Source organism: Crinia signifera, chromosome 3 (genome assembly GCF_055691185.1).
Source record: "Crinia signifera chromosome 3, ASM5569118v1, whole genome shotgun sequence".
NCBI classification, from domain to species: domain Eukaryota; kingdom Metazoa; phylum Chordata; class Amphibia; order Anura; family Myobatrachidae; genus Crinia; species Crinia signifera.
In genome coordinates this window covers 190,690,822-190,710,619 of record NC_139219.1, presented here as the reverse complement: position 1 = coordinate 190,710,619, position 19,798 = coordinate 190,690,822, and the positions used below count along the sequence as shown (strand labels likewise).

Here is a 19,798-nt window from a genome sequence, read left to right as displayed (position 1 = left end):
ATTTAACTCTGGAATTCAATTTATTTTGCCCTTTTTCTCCTGTTGCTTATTGCATCTTCCTACAGGTAGATCTGCTGTTAAAATATTTATGCCAAATATCTTACTGTACTTAAAGATACTAATAACACAAAGATTATCAACACAGTGTTGCAGAGGTCTGGAAGGTCAACTTAATATACAGTATTAGTTATGGGGCAAACCAGATGTTTTCCTAGGGATAGAGAAATGCTTGGAGTGGAGGGAATTGCTTCTATCAAAAATATATCATGCAAAGCAATTCTTTCATTCAAATAATCTCTATTAAATATATATATATATATATATAAAAAAAAAAAAGAATACATTTTTGCAGGCTTGCCATTATACTACAATACTTCCATTATCTGGACCCTCCAAATAATCTATGCAATTACCTACCCTTAGGAAACAATACCTATACAGGGTCTGTCCGAAAGTAATGAGACTTTTTCACACTACGCAGAACAGGTGTATGGCAGCGCTGTAGGGCGGTATGGGTGGCTCAGCTACACAATCCAGTCTGCGGCAGTTGCCTTTGAGCCTTTACAGTGTATGGATCAAGCTCTAAATGAAGTGTCCTTTTTCAACTCGGTCGAGGTTCGAGATGGAGTGTAGCATTGAGCAATCGTTTTATTAAGGTCCATATACACTAAGTGATTTTGCCCAGCATGTATGGACAGTGATGATGTGAAAATTGCTGGCCTGAAAATCACTCAGAGCATACACAATGAGCGATTTCGCCATGGTCAGCGATTTTCACAGGGAGTAAATGGCTTCCATACCAGGATTTGCAATTTTGGTTGAATTGCGCACTCGCTATGTAAATACTGGTAGTGGACCTCTTATGTTACACTTGTAAATACAAAAAGATGCTGGTAATGATGTACTGCACACTGTTGTTACTATTAAACAATAAATGCTTTATTTTGACACTTGAACACTGGGTGGTTGTCAAAAAAGATGCTGGGTGTGTGGGGGTTGAATAAGTCTCAAAGACCTCCAATCTTGCAGATCTCACAGTGTGTCTTCTGCAAATTGGGTTCCGGTATCCTGTCTTAGCACACCTCTGTGGTTTGGCAATGCACAGGGTTTACTAATGTGGATGGGGCTGGGTGGGATATGGTGGGGTGTGATGGTGGGGGGGGCTGCTCGCAGCTGTGAATGGGCACTTGCAAGGCTGAGTGGCAGCGGAAGTCTCCTGTTGAACAAAGTTATGGTGGTCAAGGAAAGTGTCCGGTGGTACCGGTGGGCTGGCGTCCCTTACCCTCCGGTGGTGCACCGTTTACTTTCCCGATACCTGGTTCTGTTGCTGGCAGGGGATGCTTGCCGCGTCGTTCCACGTATCTTCACCGGCGTCCTCACTTGCTGCGATAGCCGGCTGTCAGGTCCGCACCGCTGATGCAGTATTTCACGTCACTTCCGGGTTTAGCTTGACGGCGTTGCCCGGGGTGACGGAGGTCCTGCTGCGGCGCGCGCTCAACTCCTTGCGGAGGAGACTTTGGGGATGCTGTGTGGGTGCAGGGCTTCTGTCCTGGTGTCCAACGCGTTTCGGCACGTGTGTGCCTTTATCAAGGATGGATTCCATACCAGGATGCTATAAACACTATGGAAAGCCATTCAGTTTGCTGGTAAAACCAGAAGACAAATGGCAGCCGGCAGCGACGATGCGGGAGCGTGCCTCAGGGCTCACCAGTTTTTGAGTTGAAAGCAAATCAAAAAGCCAAAAGTATTCTGCTCAAAATTGCCCAGTGTGTATAGGCCTTAAAACTCAGGAAATTGGGTACCAAGATGCTTGCCATGCTCGAAAGGCCTTCTGGGAGGAATCCTTGTCCGAGGCGCAAGTTTACCGTGATTTCAATTCTTAAAGGAGGGCAGAGAAGACGTTTAGGATGAACCATGCTCTGGACGACCTTCAATAAGCCGGAATGAGCAAACTGTGGACAAATCGCAATGTTTTGAACACTGATTGTTGTTTGAGTGTTAAAATGGTAGCGGAAAAGTTGGGACTTCGAAAAACTACTGTGCAAGAGATTGTTACAAATGAATTGGAGATGCGAAAGGTGTGTGACTGATTGGTTCCTAAGGTTTTGACTCCTGATCAAAGAAACAAGCGTATGCAAAGTGAGCCTAATTTTTTTTGACAGATTGATAACAGGTGATGAAACTTTGATCTTTGAGAACAATCAGGAGACCAAAAGGCAAAGCACAGTGTGGCACACAGCATTATCACTTCGTCCCAAAAAGGGCCGAATGTGCAAATCATGACCAAGCCCATGCTTTTAGACTTTTTTTTTTTTTGACTCGGGTGTGATCCACAAGAAATATCTTCCTACCGGCCAAACTGTTAACGGTGCATTTTACACAGGAGTGCTCAATCGCTTGAGAAACAGGGTCACTGCATCCACAAGGAGATTGCCTCTACCTCTAATGTGAAAACGCTGCCTAAACCACCCTACAGTCTTGATCTGGCCACGGCTGACTTCTTTCTGTTCCCCCGGATCAAACGCAGCCTGGAAGGACAATGTTTTCAAACTGTAAACAAAGTGGAAGCGGCACCAACAAGGGCACTCAAGGACCTACCGGTTATCACCTTCCAGGAGGTGTACCAAGCTTGGCAGACATGCTGGCAACAGTGAATTGATGCTCAAGATACTTTAAAGATTATTAACCTGGTGTATCTGAAAGTTCAATACATTTTTCCCCATTTTAGTCTCATTACTTTCCTGACAGACTCTGTAAAATCAGGAACTATAAGTTAAGCTCAAGACACATCTGAAACATCTGGGTAACAACAGACAGAATTGGAGGTAAGAGGGTCCTGCTGCAAGCTAACATCTATATTTTAAATCCAGAGGATTATTGATCTTAAGGTGCCCATACATGATACAATTATTGTATACAATATCGCATTGCATAGGTTTTGCAATGCAATGAGATGGGATGAGATCTAGTACAAAAAGTATGTGCAGCACATACTTTTTAAGCTGTGCGATGAGATGTGTGATGGGTGCGAGCATCTCATTGCACCCAGCAATTGTACCGTGTATGGGCACCTTTAAAAGATCTTCAAAGATCACGTTTTTTTAAATGAAAAAAGGAAGAAAGTAATTAACCGAAATTAATCCTGAGTGCTTACCACGGCTGGTATACAAAGGAGATGCTGCTTATAGGAACTAGTTGGTTCCCCAAAAGGTACAAAGCAATGAACAAAAAGAAAAGCAGTGCTCCAAAAATGAAGAGCCCTGAGGAAGACCTGCGAAGCGTACGCCGGCCGACCCAGCCGTGCGCACGTTCCTTGAGCACTACCACCCTGTTTGTGTGTATGAAATGTATTTACTAGTCCTTTTCAGGACTCTAATGTATTCAGCAGCCTAAACGTCATTAGTCCCCCTAAGACCGCAGCAGCAGCAGCACGAGCTGACAGCGGTACAGGGAAGGACAACTGACCCATGGCAATCCGATTGCGGCATTTGTCCCTACACAGGGAGTGCCAGCAGATAAGCTACCTATTCGGACGATAGTACCGGCGGTCTCCCTGTTAACCGTAGTGCGACCAGCGTGAGTGGTCGGCGGTACGGAGTGAGACTGACCACGTCCGGCAGTTTGTACTGTAGCACTCGCCTCCCTTATAGGGAGTGCTTGTCCCGATACTGGGTCAAATTAAGATAATCCGGTGAATCAACAGTCTCCCTACGACCGCAGTGGTACCAGTACCAACTGACAGCGGCGCAGAGAGAGACAGCCGGTCTACAAATAACCCGCATTAAAGCACTCATTTCAAGGCGACAATCACAGTCTCCCGGCGATCACTGTAATATCAGCATAGCTGACGGTGACGCAGAGGAGAGACAATTGAGACTTAATAAGCCTGTATCACAGCACCTTTTCCCACTATAGGAGGTGACTGTAAATAACGGGGCATCATATGATCCAATTCAAAACGCCCAGTTACCAAGACTAATGTGTATCTGATTCAGGAGTGATACATATCAGGCAGATTGCAAATACTCTGATACCAAATTAACAAACTACAGATGGGTCAGGTCCCATCTTGGCAGGGGATGGCGCTAGCGTCGCCAGCCGCCATCCCCCGCCAGCGCCATGGCGATGGTGAGAAGGGGACGCGCGCGCACGAGAGGCGCGCGCGTCCCCTTCCGACGGCGCTTCCATCCGTTCCCCCGGGTCCCCGCCGGCTTGCCGGCGGTAACCCGGGGTCCCCGCCGCTGCCCGCATCCCCCCCTAACACTGTCCGTCTCCCTGAGGCGGAGACGGACAGGGTTTCCGTCGCGCTGGCGACGAAGACTGAGATGCGTGTGCGTCTCTTAGTGTATTCGCTGGCGTGGCTGCTGGCGGGTCGCCAGCGCAGACGTTCTGTCGACCCGCCAGCCAGGATGGGACCTGACCCATCTGTAGTGTATTGTAACTAATTGAGTGCAAGGCGACATCCTACAATTATCAACACTGTAACCTAATGGTATTGAATTGACACCTCCCACCTGAACAATTGTTTTATGATAAGAAGGAGTATTATAATGGTGTCACTGATAAATACTTGATTAAGGTAGTTCCTCCTTGAACCCGCACGTGCCTTTTAAACACACCTGTTTTCACTTGTGTATATGTTTTGTGTTGTATGTCATATTTTGCGTTCCTTTTTAAGTGATAACCAATAAAAGGTATATTTTATGACTCAATTTCTTATAAATGGTGCACCACCATATGACAATTCTTTCTCTCTCTTCAAAAAAGTATTCTACCAATACTGTCTGTGGTAGCACACCACTAGGAATACTACAATTTGTACTTATCCTCACAAGAGGGGGCCAATCTCAAATAAACCCAATACCTGTCTCCCTTCCTGTGCAACAGATCAACAAGCCCCTATCTACTTCGTAGACTCAGTGGAAAAGTTCTGTGGATGATGAAATTGGTCTCTATTCAAAACTCTACTTCCAAAGCAATTTTAGGGTTGCCGAATTACAGATTTTAGAATAAGTTCTGCCATTCATAAACCTCTTTTTTTGGGCACCAGTTGAAAAAAGGTCCAATATCCATGTTATGTGGATATTTTGAGATCTAGTCCTCTTTTTCAACCTAAGACCTTGAATTTTTTTAGGAGAGCTAACAAATAAAATAAAAATGTGCAATAAGCCAAACTTTATTTCCTGACAATAAATAATTACAATAAAGGTTATATTCCTTTCAAATATTTACACTCTTTTGAGTGACTGAGTTTAGGGTGTCGCGTGGTTTCCTTTAGGGTAGCTTGATGGATTGCTAGTCCACTTATCCTAACTTTCCCTACCTGGATCCAGCTGTACAAAATTTGTACCACACACAGCCATAAATGGTAATCATCATCATCAATGGCTGCCAGGCTGTGTGTGGTACAGCCATTGATAATGTGACATCCAGGCAACTATTCGTGTCAGTAGTTGAAGATATAGTGGTTACAATTAACCCTTGGAGCTCCAAGCAAACATCCACAAAGCAAACGGATGGTAGGAAAATGTAGGATGTTTAATAAAGAATGAGGTACACAGGACAATGCAGGAAAACAACTGGGACAGACTTTAGTGCTCACCAAAAATCAATGCAGGTAACAGACTGGGGTGCAAAACATAATGTGAAGTGACGGGAGTGCAGGACTTTGGCAGAGGTACCGGATCTTTGGCAGGAACTTTGGCAGAGGTGCAGGAACTTTGGACATAGGCTGAGGTACAGAACAAAGGCTGGAAACAATTCTTTCAACATCAAGGACAGACAAACAATGACCAGCACTGAGTGCTGGTATCAGAGGGAATAAATAGGCCGCTCACAGGTGTCCAATATGAGCTGATTGCCTCTAATCACCAGGCACCTGATTCCCCAGAGTATAGACACAGGGTAACAAGTCCAACAGGTGCCTGATGACCCCTGGTGGTGAGATACAGAAACATGCAGACAGGCCTAACAATAGTGACAGTCTGTGAAAAATTTTTCCCCTAGACTAGAGATGGGTATACCTTGACAGGTGCCTATAACCAGGCATAGAAACTCTGTGCCGCAGCGGCAGTACAAACTGACAAAGATGGCGTAGCAACTAGTCGACTCTACTGAAGAAACATGCAGACTTGGAGGCAGGTACCAGGGCATCACGCAGAGAAGAGTGTTATACACAAGGGCCTGTCAGGACCTTGTACACTATAGTACTGTAACAAACACAGGCATGCATATAGAAACTTTATATAGATTCTATATGCAATGAAATTAAATTCCTGGGGGTAATGGATGGTCTTGTTGCCGAGACACAGCAAGGCATGCGTATAGATTCATATGCATGCCCAGCTGTGTCTCGTCAGCGCAGCCGTCCATTATCCCTAGGAATTTCACTCTTTCCGAATTTGGTGTAATTTACTCCTGTTCCCTGACCACTGGTTTACAGTGTGTGGTTCTAGATTATGGGCACACTTTGATGCTCATGTTAATAGACTGTACATACTTGTCTTTCTCACATCTTTTTGGATGTAATTGGATTTTATAGCAAATCAGTAAGATTCTCTAAATGGGTTCAGCTAAAATGTAAGATTCTGGCAGGTTACAGTATAATTTTTATTTTCTTATGAATTTACATGTGGGATTGTTGTTCATAATGTTCAATATTGTCAGGACATATTACTTGAGTCAATGTTATCCATGTTCTGCTCGCTAAGTCAGAGAACAAGGTCCTAGTACAATGAATTCCATAAATCAGGTATAGGTTAATGACCTGGCCCACCACTATAACATTCTCAGACACTTTAGTTACTGTATATAGATTCAAGTTCAAGTCATGGAACATGAAGGGACTGAACCCTCCTCTTAAGAGAAGAAAGATATTGCGTCACCTAATGATATTTTGCCCAGATCTTGTGTTTCTACAGGAGATACACTGGAAAATTACTGACACTAATACTCTGAAAGAAAACTGGGTCAAAGAGGTCAGAAGTGCATCCTTTACTACGAAAATAAGGGGTTTTCTAATTTTATTTAACAAATCTTTAAATTATGTTATTGGAGATGAACAGATGGATCCAGACCCATTCAATCTAGCATGTATATATGCATGCTGCCTTTTTGTCAGACATTTATCTACAAAGCTGAATGGTAGGCCCTCTAATACTTGGTGGTGATCTAAAAGTACCCATAGACCCTTACTTAAATGTTTCGGGTGGGCCCAAGCAGTCTAGATGACCCTGTTGTCATTGATAGATGACTTTATTATTTTGGACCCGTGGTTACATACAGTATATACCACCTTCAGAGAACACTCCTTTTTCACACATCCCCATAACACATTCTCTTGTTTGGACTATTGGCTGTTATCTAACGCAACACAAAACTCAGTAACTTTACACATAATTTATAATACTGCAATTGCAGATATTCTTATATCAGATCATGCACCCATTAGGAGAACATTAACACTATGGAAAAGATCTAAACACAAACCCTCTTAAACTAGGTCAATGACAACTCCATTCATGTTGAAGGCATAAAGTTATTTTGACAGGTGTTTAAACCAGTTTTTAGAGTTCATTTGATAGCATTTGTAGCATCCAAGAAGAACACACTTCAAAATACATTTTTACAGGTGTCCATAGCAGTCACGATGACTCACTATGCCATTATAGCACATCCTGCAGATGCTAACAGCATATCATATGTAGACGCAATGGCTGTTTATGACTCCATATGCACTGAACAGGCTCATTTAAATTTAACCTAACAAAAAATGTAACACTTTTGATGGGGCAATCGCCCCGGGGAAATTGTTGACCAATTAAATATGACACTCTAAAATGAATAGCCTAAATATATCCTATAGAACTACCCAGGAATGTATTTCTACACAACCTACACCGTTCAAAAGGTTTTTAGAACTAAATCTCCACAAACTCTCTGCGGAGGACAGAAAAAGCCTTACGTCCCTTACCTTAATGTCAACATTGATTGAATAATAAAATATGGTACTTGTGTAGTTTCACGGCGGCACCTTACGCTACGCTGTCAGCGTAGCCCAATGGCAGCCTAGCATAGTCAGCATAGTGTCCCTGTCAGGCAGCGTAGTCACCATACTGTCCCCGCGAGCTGCAGATCTGTCCCCGCAAGCTGCAGCTCTCTCCCCAGCATCCCTGTCAAGCCTAGTGAGCGTCTCTCACACAGCGCCAGTAACCACCAGATCCCCTGTTTTGGCGGATGCCGGCGGAGAGGCGTTCCATCTGCCTGAGACGCACAAGTGTCTCATACGCTTGTGCGTCTCAGTAATTCTTGCGGCAGGGTACCGTAACCCTGCCCGTGTCCGCTTCAGGGAGATGGACAGGGTTAGGGGTTTGGTAGCGCGTGCATTTCGTGCACAAAAGGTGGGTGTGGTGCGCAATTGTGTCTCATGCACAATAAGGATGCATTTGCCAGTGCTCCATGTTACATACTGGCAAAGTGTGGTGCACACAGAAAGCCCCGAGCCTGAAGCATGGCGGGTGCAGCGAGCCCCGCAAGGGGCCGTGAAATACACATCAAGTGATATGCACGCGCTCACGCGCTTCATTTTACGCGTGCGCTCAGCACGCTTCGGGCTCGGTGGCTTGCTGCACTCGCCACACTTGCTGACGTGGAAAGTGGGGGTATAAACAGGTCGGGAGGAGGCTCTAGGTGTGCTTTGATGGCAGACATTAGGGTCCTTGCGTCACAGCTTGCCACTGGTGTGATGAAGCATTCACTGGTGTCACGCGATATCCTACCGAAGAGCAACTGCTGTGGTAGGACGCGTCCAACGTGGCACTTACCCTGGACAAACAGACTTTCATCCACCTCAACGATTTTGCCAGGTCTGCTAATTCGGCGTTGGGGCTGGGACATCAGTTCGAGGGTACACACCTCCCGCATCAGATTGTTATATATAACTGCAGTTTTGTTCGAAATCTTGAGGTGGCGCTCACAAAACTGAGTGCTTGTCAGCTCCTCTGTCCACGAAAATATGAAGCGCAGAAGGGTCAGAAAACCATTGTGCGGCCAGGAGACTGAGCTAATTCCCACAGCTTCTTATGTGGCAGGGCCACATATGCTCCTTTACATATAGCCTCATAGGATGCCCGTTAACACAGGTCTGGGTCTCTGGCAGTAAGTGGTGGCGTTGGAAACACTCCGACTCCTCCTCCGTCTGCGGCGCTTTGAAAATGGTTAATGGCATCCATAACTGACACAATGTAATAAGTTGTGACACAATGCTGGAGAAAGAAGGCACACACAGGAATCGGAAGGACCAACCCGCACCTTCACAGTGACAGCCAAGAACATCTCGTGGAGCCGTCCGGAAGCCGAACCTAGTGCCCGGACAGGGTAAGTAGGAGGGTACGAGCGAACAGCGAGGCAGGAGAAATCTCGGCTAGAACAGGCGAGACGGCGCCCGCGGCCATACTGTCGGCCGAGACGCCGGTCCACCGAGTTGAGTTTCTGCAGCCGCCAGAATCGGGCAGTGGCTGGCACATACTGCATCCCCACACATGTGCGATGCCGGTCCCCCTAAACTGCACCTATCGCACACCCCTCCAAAAGCCCACAGAAGTAACATCAGGCTGTTTATCTGAAGAATTCCACCTGTATATCTAACCAGCTGGACGACACATTCAGATACAATTCTAAAGACTTAAAAAGACCTAAAACAGTGACCATTTCCCAATTGGGACCTATTAGACTTTTCTCAGTTTCCCTATTCATCACACCAATCAGGAGACTGTTAATGTCGCCTGGCGCACACACACACCCAAGGTCCGGTGCGCAGACGGTCCAATCATACAATAACCACCAACTGACACTATTTGTGTATATTTTAATACAAGTTTATTTTAAGTAAATACATTTATAAATATCCTGAGTCAATCCTCATTTCCCACTATAAATGTGACAATCCAGTTAACCTGTAATTTTCCTAACAGTTACTATATCCTGACTCCCACTTAGAGGTTGCAGCACAACAATAACCATTTAGAGCAGGCATGCCCAAACTATGGCCATACAGCTATTGTGAAACTATAAATCCCAGCATGCCTTGTCACAGTTTTTCTATTAGGGAATGCTAAAAGTATGGCAAGGCATGCTGGGATGTGTAGTTTCACAACAGCTGGAGGGCCAGAGTTTGGACATGATTTAGAGAAACCGCTCCATCCAATTTGATTGGGTGCACGTTTTTTTCAACACACCAGAATTAGCAGAAACAATCAAAGACAGAGCGCAACACTAATCCCCAAAATTCTATAAGTTCTAACTATAGGATCCTAGTCAGATCCATAAGTGTTCACAGCTAGTCAAAAACTCCAAACTCAGTGCGCAGGTACAAAAACAAAAATTTTACTAATGCTGACTGACTACACTAACTACGTATGCTCAGGCTAGCCATGAACGTACTGACTAGGGGGACTACGGGAACACAATGCTGATACGGACAGGGACGTGGACTATGCTAACTACGCTGACTGCGGGAACACAACACTGATACTGACAGGGACGCAGACTATGCTAACTACGCTGGCTGCGGGAACACAACGCTGATACTGACAGGGACGCGGACTATGCTAACTACGCTGGCTGCGGGAACACAGCGCTGATACTGACAGGGACGCGGACTAGTCTAACTACGCTGGCTGCGGGAACACAACACTGATACTGACAGGGACGCAGACTATGCTAACTACGCTGGCTGCGGGAACACAACACTGATACTGACAGGGACGCAGACTATGCTAACTACGCTGGCTGCGGGAACACAACGCTGATACTGACAGGGACGCGGACTATGCTAACTACGCTGGCTGCGGGAACACAACGCTGATACTGACAGGGACCTGGACTACGCTAACTACGCTGGCTGCAGGAACACAATGCTGATACTGACAGGGACGCAGACTATGCTAACTACGCTGGCTGCGGGAACACAACGCTGATACTGACAGGGACGCGGACTATGCTAACTACGCTGGCTGCGGGAACACAACGCTGATACTGACAGGGACGCGGACTATGCTAACTACGCTGGCTGCGGGAACACAGCGCTGATACTGACAGGGACGCAGACTATGCTAACTACGCTGGCTGCGGGAACACAACACTGATACTGACAGGGACGCAGACTATGCTAACTACGCTGGCTGCGGGAACACAACGCTGATACTGACAGGGACGCGGACTATGCTAACTACGCTGGCTGCGGGAACACAACGCTGATACTGACAGGGACGCGGACTATGCTAACTACGCTGGCTGCGGGAACACAACGCTGATACTGACAGGGACGCGGACTAAGCTAACTACGCTGGCTGCGGGAACACAACGCTGATACTGACAGGGACGCGGACTATGCTAACTACGCTAGCTGTGGGAACACTACACTGATTCTGACAGGGACACTACGCTGACTACGTTACTGCCGCCGTTAAACTACACAAGTATTATTATTATTATAATTTTATTTATAAGGCGCCACAAGTGTTTCGCAGTGCCGTACAAAGGAACAGTACAGGCAGACAAAACTTAGTATTACATTGAATAAATAACAAAAATAGAGTACAGGTAAAGAGAGCCACAGTTTAATACACATTACAGCTTAAATATAAGTAGTGAGGACTCAATCAACATACAGTACTACTAGAGGCTTGTAGCCAATGATGGAGATGAGTATAAAGTATGTGGACAAAGATGGTCACTGAGTATGGGAGAGCTGTGAGTGAAATGTGAAGAGAAGAGGGGCTTTGACAACAGGATGGAAAAGGGCCCTGCTCTGAGGAGCTTACAATCAAGTACCTAAAATATTTACCTACTGGAAAAACACCTGGCCCTAACTGTTTTATGGCAACTTAATACAAAATACTTTCCACACAAATTATGTTTTATCATTTCATTCTATTATGGAAGGAAACCTAGCTCCACTAGATTTTAACACTGCATGGGTCATACTGCTCCCTAAACCCAAAAATGACCCTACATTAGTTTCAGCATACAAAATATTTACTAAGATAATAGCATCTTGCCTCAAATTAATTCTTAGCAAACTTTTTTATCCAGCACAAACTGGATTTCTTAGGAATAGGCATTTTGTACATAACATTAGAACACTTTTAGCTGCTATGATAAAGACACATGAAGCAAAGGAAAATGTTATTCTTAGCTGTGACACAGAAAAAGCATTTAACAGAGTTTCCTGGGCTCATTTGCCTAGACTATTTAAAGTTCAGGAGTTTGGCTTGACATTCACTCACGTTTTTCAGATGATACAGTATATCATTGTACCATGGCTTTAATCACTATAAATGCTTAAATACCTGCTGCTTTGCAGGAGGCAGGGATGACAGTTGCCTCCACTCTTATTTAATCTGGCCCTGGACCTCTAATTTCTGTAATTTTGCACATAAGGAGATGGAAGGACATTCACTTAGCTCAGAATGAGGTAACATTTTCGGCCTTTGCCGATTATATTTTTCGGCCTTTGCCACATGTGACTAATCTGCTGGAAACATTAAAATATCTGACTCGGTTTACTATTAATTACACACAAAAAAAACAAAGAATTAGCCTTTTTTTAATGACGCTAAACGTGGATGCGGGTCCTCTTTCACATTTACAGTAAATGGACTGTAACATATCTAGGAATTAAAATCCCTAACCATCAATCCAAATTGTATGAAATTAATTATGTTCCCTGATTTCTATTTTTTTTTACAGTCTTTAAGGAATGGACACACCTACCAAAAACTTACACTGGCAGATGTCACTTATATAAATATATATATACTTCCCACATATTACAGATGCTCCAGATTATACCAAGTAAAAGGGATCTATTACAACTGAAAAAAGAATTCTCAAAAGTCATATAGGCAAATAAAACACCCTAAGATTTTTTAAATTAAATTACAACAAACACAGAATCTTGGGGGATTAAAACCTCACAATGGATTGACGGTTTATCTATAGGTGGCTGTTGTTGGGGGGAGTGAGCATGGCTCAGCTATCCACTGTTTATATGGTGGACGTAGAAGATATCTGCTGTCCTAGTCCCCCACACCTTAGTTCCTGTTTGTAGGCCTACAATTGCAGGAAAATCTCAGTGTGGGTTCCAGTTGGATGAGAGTATCCTGAGGGGTGAGTATAGAAAATAAAATTTGAATACCTACCGGTAAATCTTTTTACGTAGTCCTGGGATACTGGGATTGTCTCAAGACATTGGGGTATTAGAGGGTATCCGCAGGAGACCGGCACATCTATAACTTTGAACTGGGTGTACTGGCTGCTCCCCTTTGATTCCCACCCACTAACCGGTTTAGAAAAATGTATATATGATATGTCAACAGCGACCTTGTTGATAATGTCACTTTGAGCAGCAGTATGTCGGTTTCACGCTACAGACCAGGTTAAAATGCTGTATAAATTGTTTTAATGCTGTTGACAGTATAACTTGAAACATGCTTTGTTGAGAAACATCTGCGAATTATACTGAGGTTTCTCCAATATTTTCTTTGGACTACAAAAAACAAAACAAAACATTTTCTTACAAAAAGACACTGGGGCAGGAGAAGCACAAAGCCAGGTAGGCCAAGACACGTGCCGGCTTATCGAGGAGTAGGCAGGAACGAAACAATTGGGCACAAAATACATAGTGGCTTATTGAATTCCCTCCCATAGATTACATAACCTCAATGTCCAATAACTATACTGCACAGTTACACAGGACATTTTCCCCTTTTTGCACCAGGTGAATATACATTTGAATTTCCTATGTTTTTGTTTAGAATTAACATTTCTACTGTATGTATGTACAAATGTGACTGCTCGTTCAAAACAGCATTGATGTTTGTTTGACACAGAGAAAAGATCTTGGATTCTAACTCCAGTTCTCTTTGAGGATATGTGTCACCATGGTATGAGAACATTTTATTGCAACAAACCCAGTTTTATTTATGCAAAAACTATAGAAACAAAATGTAAAAAAGAAATTAAATAAAGCACACCCGCCAAAAAGACCCAGTGGGAATGTAATGGCGTCATCAGTGAAAGTATACACAGATATACTATAAAGCAAAGAGCTTATCAGCAACTCTGCCTGTGTTAAACACGCCTGTACCAGTGAATCCTGTGACTGGAGTGCCTTGGAGGAGCCAGAACGAGCTGCACACTGTTCCTCTTGCAGGAAATGGCGCAGAGTCACTGCTGGTCCTGCTCTGAGGTAGCTCTGCCCCCTGTAGAGGCGACGAAGCTACTATGAATATTCATACTGGCAAATTACATAAAAACTTGGTAAAGCTATGCCACAAGGCAACCCTTAACCTATTCGCTGCCAGTTTGCGCACGGCGGTTATGGGATCACCCATGAGAGGGTTCGTATGCCAACCTGCACGTATATGCTGCACTAAACAACCAGGGTACCCCCCCCCAGCAGGGTCCCTGGCCTTCTGCTCACCATTCAGACGTCTTCAGACAAGTTAGGGGTGTGTGGCATGCTGCGGGCATGTGTGCCGTGGCGCGATGCCAGGTGGTACACTAACCCTTCCGAAACGTGTTCCATCAGCGGGGATTGGAGCAACACCTATAGAGGATGTTGCCCCACTGGGCAAGCATAATAAGTTGCCATCTGCATAATGCTTTAATTTCTGGTATTTCTTGAAAACCCTAAACTAATTTCGAACCATACATTAATCCATGTATGCTCATAGGAGATTGTAGCCCTGAGCCATAGCATTGTGTGGGACTTGCCTTCCAAAATCACAACCAACTAGTGACCATGAACCAAAGTATATTATAAAAGTCATGGGGTCTGGGACACCTGCAAAATAAGTTTAATCCTAAATGGATGGTTTCTTTAAACAAACTCCTCAGGTTACCAGTGTGGTCTGTAAGAATCAGATGTTTATATTAAAAGACAGGTAGATATTTGGTGATAGATGGGACTGAGAGCTACAGCTATACATATAAATTCCACTCACTTAATCCTCAACCCTACATTCTAAGCTTTCTTATTACAATGATATCAAAGTAGACGTCTGGATACAGATTTACAGACTCAGATGATAAATAAAGGCATGAAAGGCTGCAGCAGAGCTGTTCAACTGAAGCGGTAGTGCTTACATTTTAACAGTATAGTAATTGCTATATAATATACACGATGCATTGTTTACAGTACATTTATTTTAAGGTGACTGTATTGTTTGTATTAAGCAATTCATTATTACAAAAGAGAAATTTATGCTGGTTAAAGTCTGTTAATTCTCTGAAAACATTGGGTGAGGTGCTCCAAACAAAAAATGCCGTAAAAACCCAGTTTTCTGGGATTTTACCACATTTTCATATGCAGCAATGCCCCACCGCCAGGGCTTTGCTGCGGTGGTTATGCCAGTTCTAGATGGGTAACCCCATGGAAGCCTATGGTCCTTCGGATCCTACGCCGCCCCTGCACCGCACCCCCCTCACCTGTGTCCGGGCAGCCTCCTGCTGTGCTGCCCGGACCACTTACCTCCTCCTCCCTGCACAGCTTCCGGGTGCAGGGTACCTTCTAGGTGCACACCGCAGGGTAAGGGGTCAGGGAGGGAGCGGAGACCTGCTACACATCGCCTTTGCATTAATAATCGCATATGTTACTGCATATGCGATTATTAACAATGTGAAAGCCGGCGATGTGCGGTGGGGGTTATTAAAGAATCCCGCCCAATAACTCGAAAAGTAGACTGAGGCCTAATACACAGTGGTGTTAATTGAAGAATTTTACACACATTCTAAATTGTTATTTAATGCATTTAGTCATATACTGAAAAATAAATTAAGCAAATGACTAAATGGCAATCTTAAAATTCTTATATGGCCTTTTGAAAGGTACTAATATTCCCAAAACATTTAGCCTCAATATGCCACACAGCGCAAAATGCCTGGTGCAAGTGTGCTGCCTGGTCCCTTACAATTCTGCTGCTGTGAATTCGGGCCTATCTCAGCATGAATCGCTAATGAGAGAATTCGCAATCCGGTCGATTATCCATACGCATAGCAGTCTGATTGACAGAAAGTGACAGAAAGCGAGCTATTAAAAGTGGAAACATGGCATTTTGTGGGTGTGTTTGTGAAACCCAAGCATACCCAGATGTTTTTTCCGTGGGTCTTTGACGTCAGTGATGACCGCTTCCAGTCCGGTTCTTCAGCAGATTAGTGGAATCCCTAGACTAAGATGTCTCATGTGGCTCATGCCAGGTTGACCCATCAGTGATGTTGGTGTCTGTGTACACACTTTGGGCAGTATTCAATGAGAAAAGTTCTCCGTGTTTTGTGGAGAACTTGTGCTTTGTTCGCCTTGGACGGAGCATTTTGCTCTCCAAAAGCGAGCAACCCTATTCAATGTGAAATTCTCTCCGTCTTTCTAAGTGATGTTCTCCGTGTCTCTCCGTGTAGCAATTCTCCATCTTTTGATGGAGAGCTGGAATGTGAACTTTTAAACTAAAAGGTTTTTTTCTTAAATTTTGGTGTAAAAAAAAATCAGTTTTTTTTTCTGTGAAGGGGCATGTTATTTTTATTCATGTGCTTATAGCACATGAATATATATATTTAATTAAAAAAAAAAAAAAAATTTAATTTTTTTTTTTTACACAGTGCAGCCAGCAGGGGGCTGGAGCGCTCGAGCCGCTCATTACATATTCATATATTCACTGCACCCGATCGATAGTATGCACGAACGGGTGCAGTGAATACTGGGTCCCCCGCTGGCTATAGGGGGGGGCAGCCTGTGCTGCCTGGGTCCCGGAGAGCCCCCCTCCTCTCCACATTCCTCTGGAGCAGCCAGGGAGACTTTAATCTCTCTGGCTGCTTCCGGCTCCCTGAAAGCTCCCTGAAAGCTCCCTGCAGGGGTTAAGACTCTCCGCGAGTGGCGGAGAGTCTTAACCACATTGAATAGAGGGAGCAGGAGTGGCAGAGAGCCCTCCGGAACACGGAGAGTGCATGGAGAGCGAAATAAAACGCTCTCCATGCACGGAGAACTTTGACATTGAATACTGCCCTTTGTCTAATGCGTACCCAGACTAGGTAATATAGTCATGTTAGCCCAAGTTTTATATTGTTTATGTACACCTCAAGGGACACTCGACTATTGAGTCATTTAAGGTACAATGGGTCCCTTTGTTGACTCCTTAAAGTGAGCTACAGTATGCCAGACAGTAAGTCCAAGCAGGGTGTCACCTGAAAAATGACAGATGAGTAGTAGTGATTTTGTTTTGTTTGCTTTTTAACTCTCCTGGGGAGAGCATTCCCATGGGAGGATAAGGAGTGTGATAAAGGTGGGCTTTTGGAAGGACTGGAGAGTTGAGTGACTGAGAGCTAAAGCTCTGACAGAGATCTTCTGTACAGCCCACTATATTGAATGACTTAGGACATTGATCCAGGATATTTATCTCGCTGGAGGACCTTATAATAAATCTTTAGACATGTTGGTTATGTATTGGCAGTCTGCATCTAGCCCTGCAGTGTTATTGGACATCTTCCTTCACATATTGAATTGTTCAGTGTGCCATGCTGTATTCAATTCTGTTGTCAAAAGAAAATTAATTTCTAGTTCTTCACCTGCTCTAGAGTCCGAGTGACCTGCGGATACTTAGGCATGAATGAATTTAGTTCATAACACGGCACTGCAGGGTTTTCCAATGAATATAAAAGGGAGACAAATCATCTGTTTCACGTAATTTATATAACTGTCCAATCTCTTCAAAGTGGAAGAAGCCTGGGCCTGCCCCAAGGGAGATGGGACAGCCTATGGATAGGAGGGCCAGATGCTGGGTTACGTATGAGAGTGAGGTACGTATGACAGTGGGGTAAGGATGCAATCAGTAAGTTTTCTTTTAAAAACCAGGACAGATAGAATTATCAGTATTATCTGTTGTAATGTAAATTTCTATGTGTGGGGAACAAGTACATGGGAATTGCTGTTAATAGAGAGCGTGTCTGCTATAGGGTGGCCAATCCCGGGATCGACGGTATCCCGGGATTTGGCCACAAAATGTCCGGGATTGGAGTATCCAATCCCGGGATAAGACTGCATGCGCAGTGCCCGGCTGTTCCCAACCCCGGCCTGCGCAGCGTGATTAGGCAATAGGTCACGGTGCGCAGGCCGGAACCCTCTTGCAGCCTGCTTCCGGGTCCATTTAAGAAGCTCAGCCACCCAGCACCTCACCACCCAGTGCAACACCCATCCACTGCCTCCACCTGGCTCCTCCCAAGTAAGTTAATATGGTGGATGGGGGGTGTGGGGGGGGGGTCTAGTTCAGTGGGGGCTATGTTCTTACTGATAATTTGGTTTGTGAGTAGTAACAACAAATAACATTCATTCTGAATAAAGTGAATTATAAACCACTCTGCTGAAAATGCAGTTCAAATCATTGTAAAAATCAATAATACAGAGTACATAGCTAAAATCAGGAAGTGGGAGTAAATAAAGTGGTGGAGAAAGTACTATCCTTTTATTGCTACAATTAAAAAGTTTCTGTGCTTCTTAAAGTGACGTAATAATTTAAAGTTATGTTCAAACAAGTTATATAAAAGCAAGCATGAAGTTTGCAATACATGGTTTACCATGCTAACGGAATAAAGTATTGAACAGATACATACACGCACACATTGCTAATCTATTCAAAACTCTGGAGAGATCTATTAACGGGATGCAGTCAATTTACCGACAGTCAAAATACTGACAATCAAAAAAACCGACAACCATTGGCAGGTAGTCAAAATGCCGACATGTCAAAAAGTCAACATGACATTTTATTTTAAACGGACTTGTTCTTACTTCACGACTAATAGTGTGCTGAGGAGACCCGGTACACCTATATGGCGTCCGTGTCGACCTATGTCAACAGACACCAAAAAAGGCTACTTTTTGACATGTCGACATTTTAAATGTCAGCATTTTGACAGTGGTTGTTATTTTTATTTATTTACAAAATGCCTGTAGAGTGCAAGGTATTATTTGTAGACCGAGAAATAAACTTATCCTGGGAACACCTTTTCCCCATAGTGTTTGGTGCTTTCTCATCAACTGGATAGAATAAAAAAAATTACAATAATGTTCAGGACACTGGGGAAGCTTCTCATGTTTTAGGAAATGTATCCACTGTAATCATGTCGACACGAATATACTGATAATTCTGATGAAACGGCAATGCCAATTAATAAGCCACTAATAGTTAAAATGTCCAATTATATGCACAACAGCAATACTAAATAATATACTACCACAGTAATGTACAATCTAATTTTTTATTAAAAGTTATTTATATAATGCACACATATTCCGCAGCACTTTACAGAGAGAAAATATTTGAACATTCTCATCAGTCCCTTCCTCAATGGAGCATTAACATTTTAATTACATAGTAATGCCCAGTAACGTCATCAGTTACAATAATGGGCATCAATTAACATTATTAGCAATGTCTCCCAATAAAATGCTAGCAATAAAAGCACTATCATGAAAAAGCCACCAGTAGTGCAGGTGTGACCAGTAATGTGCTGTCAAAGCTATAATCCACTACTGATCAACACTGATCCATCACTTCCGACACAGCCTCCTCATCAGTTAACTGGCTTCTAGTAGTGGGGCTCCTCCATAGATCCCTATTGCAAGTTAGGGCTGCATCTCTGATACCCCTTTCAGATCACAAAAGCAGGGTTGAACCCAGGTTTTGAACACGGATCAGACCCGGGTCCGAGACATTTAGAACACGGGTTAGTGCAGGGTTGGTGCATT

At 43.9% G+C, this 19,798-nt stretch overlaps 1 protein-coding gene across 4 annotated transcripts in view; it reads right to left on the bottom strand.

Moving 5' to 3' along the window:
• Positions 1-19,798, bottom strand: part of UBE3D (ubiquitin protein ligase E3D) — a 181,669-nt gene that overhangs the window by 116,271 nt on the left and 45,600 nt on the right. The window lies entirely within an intron of this gene.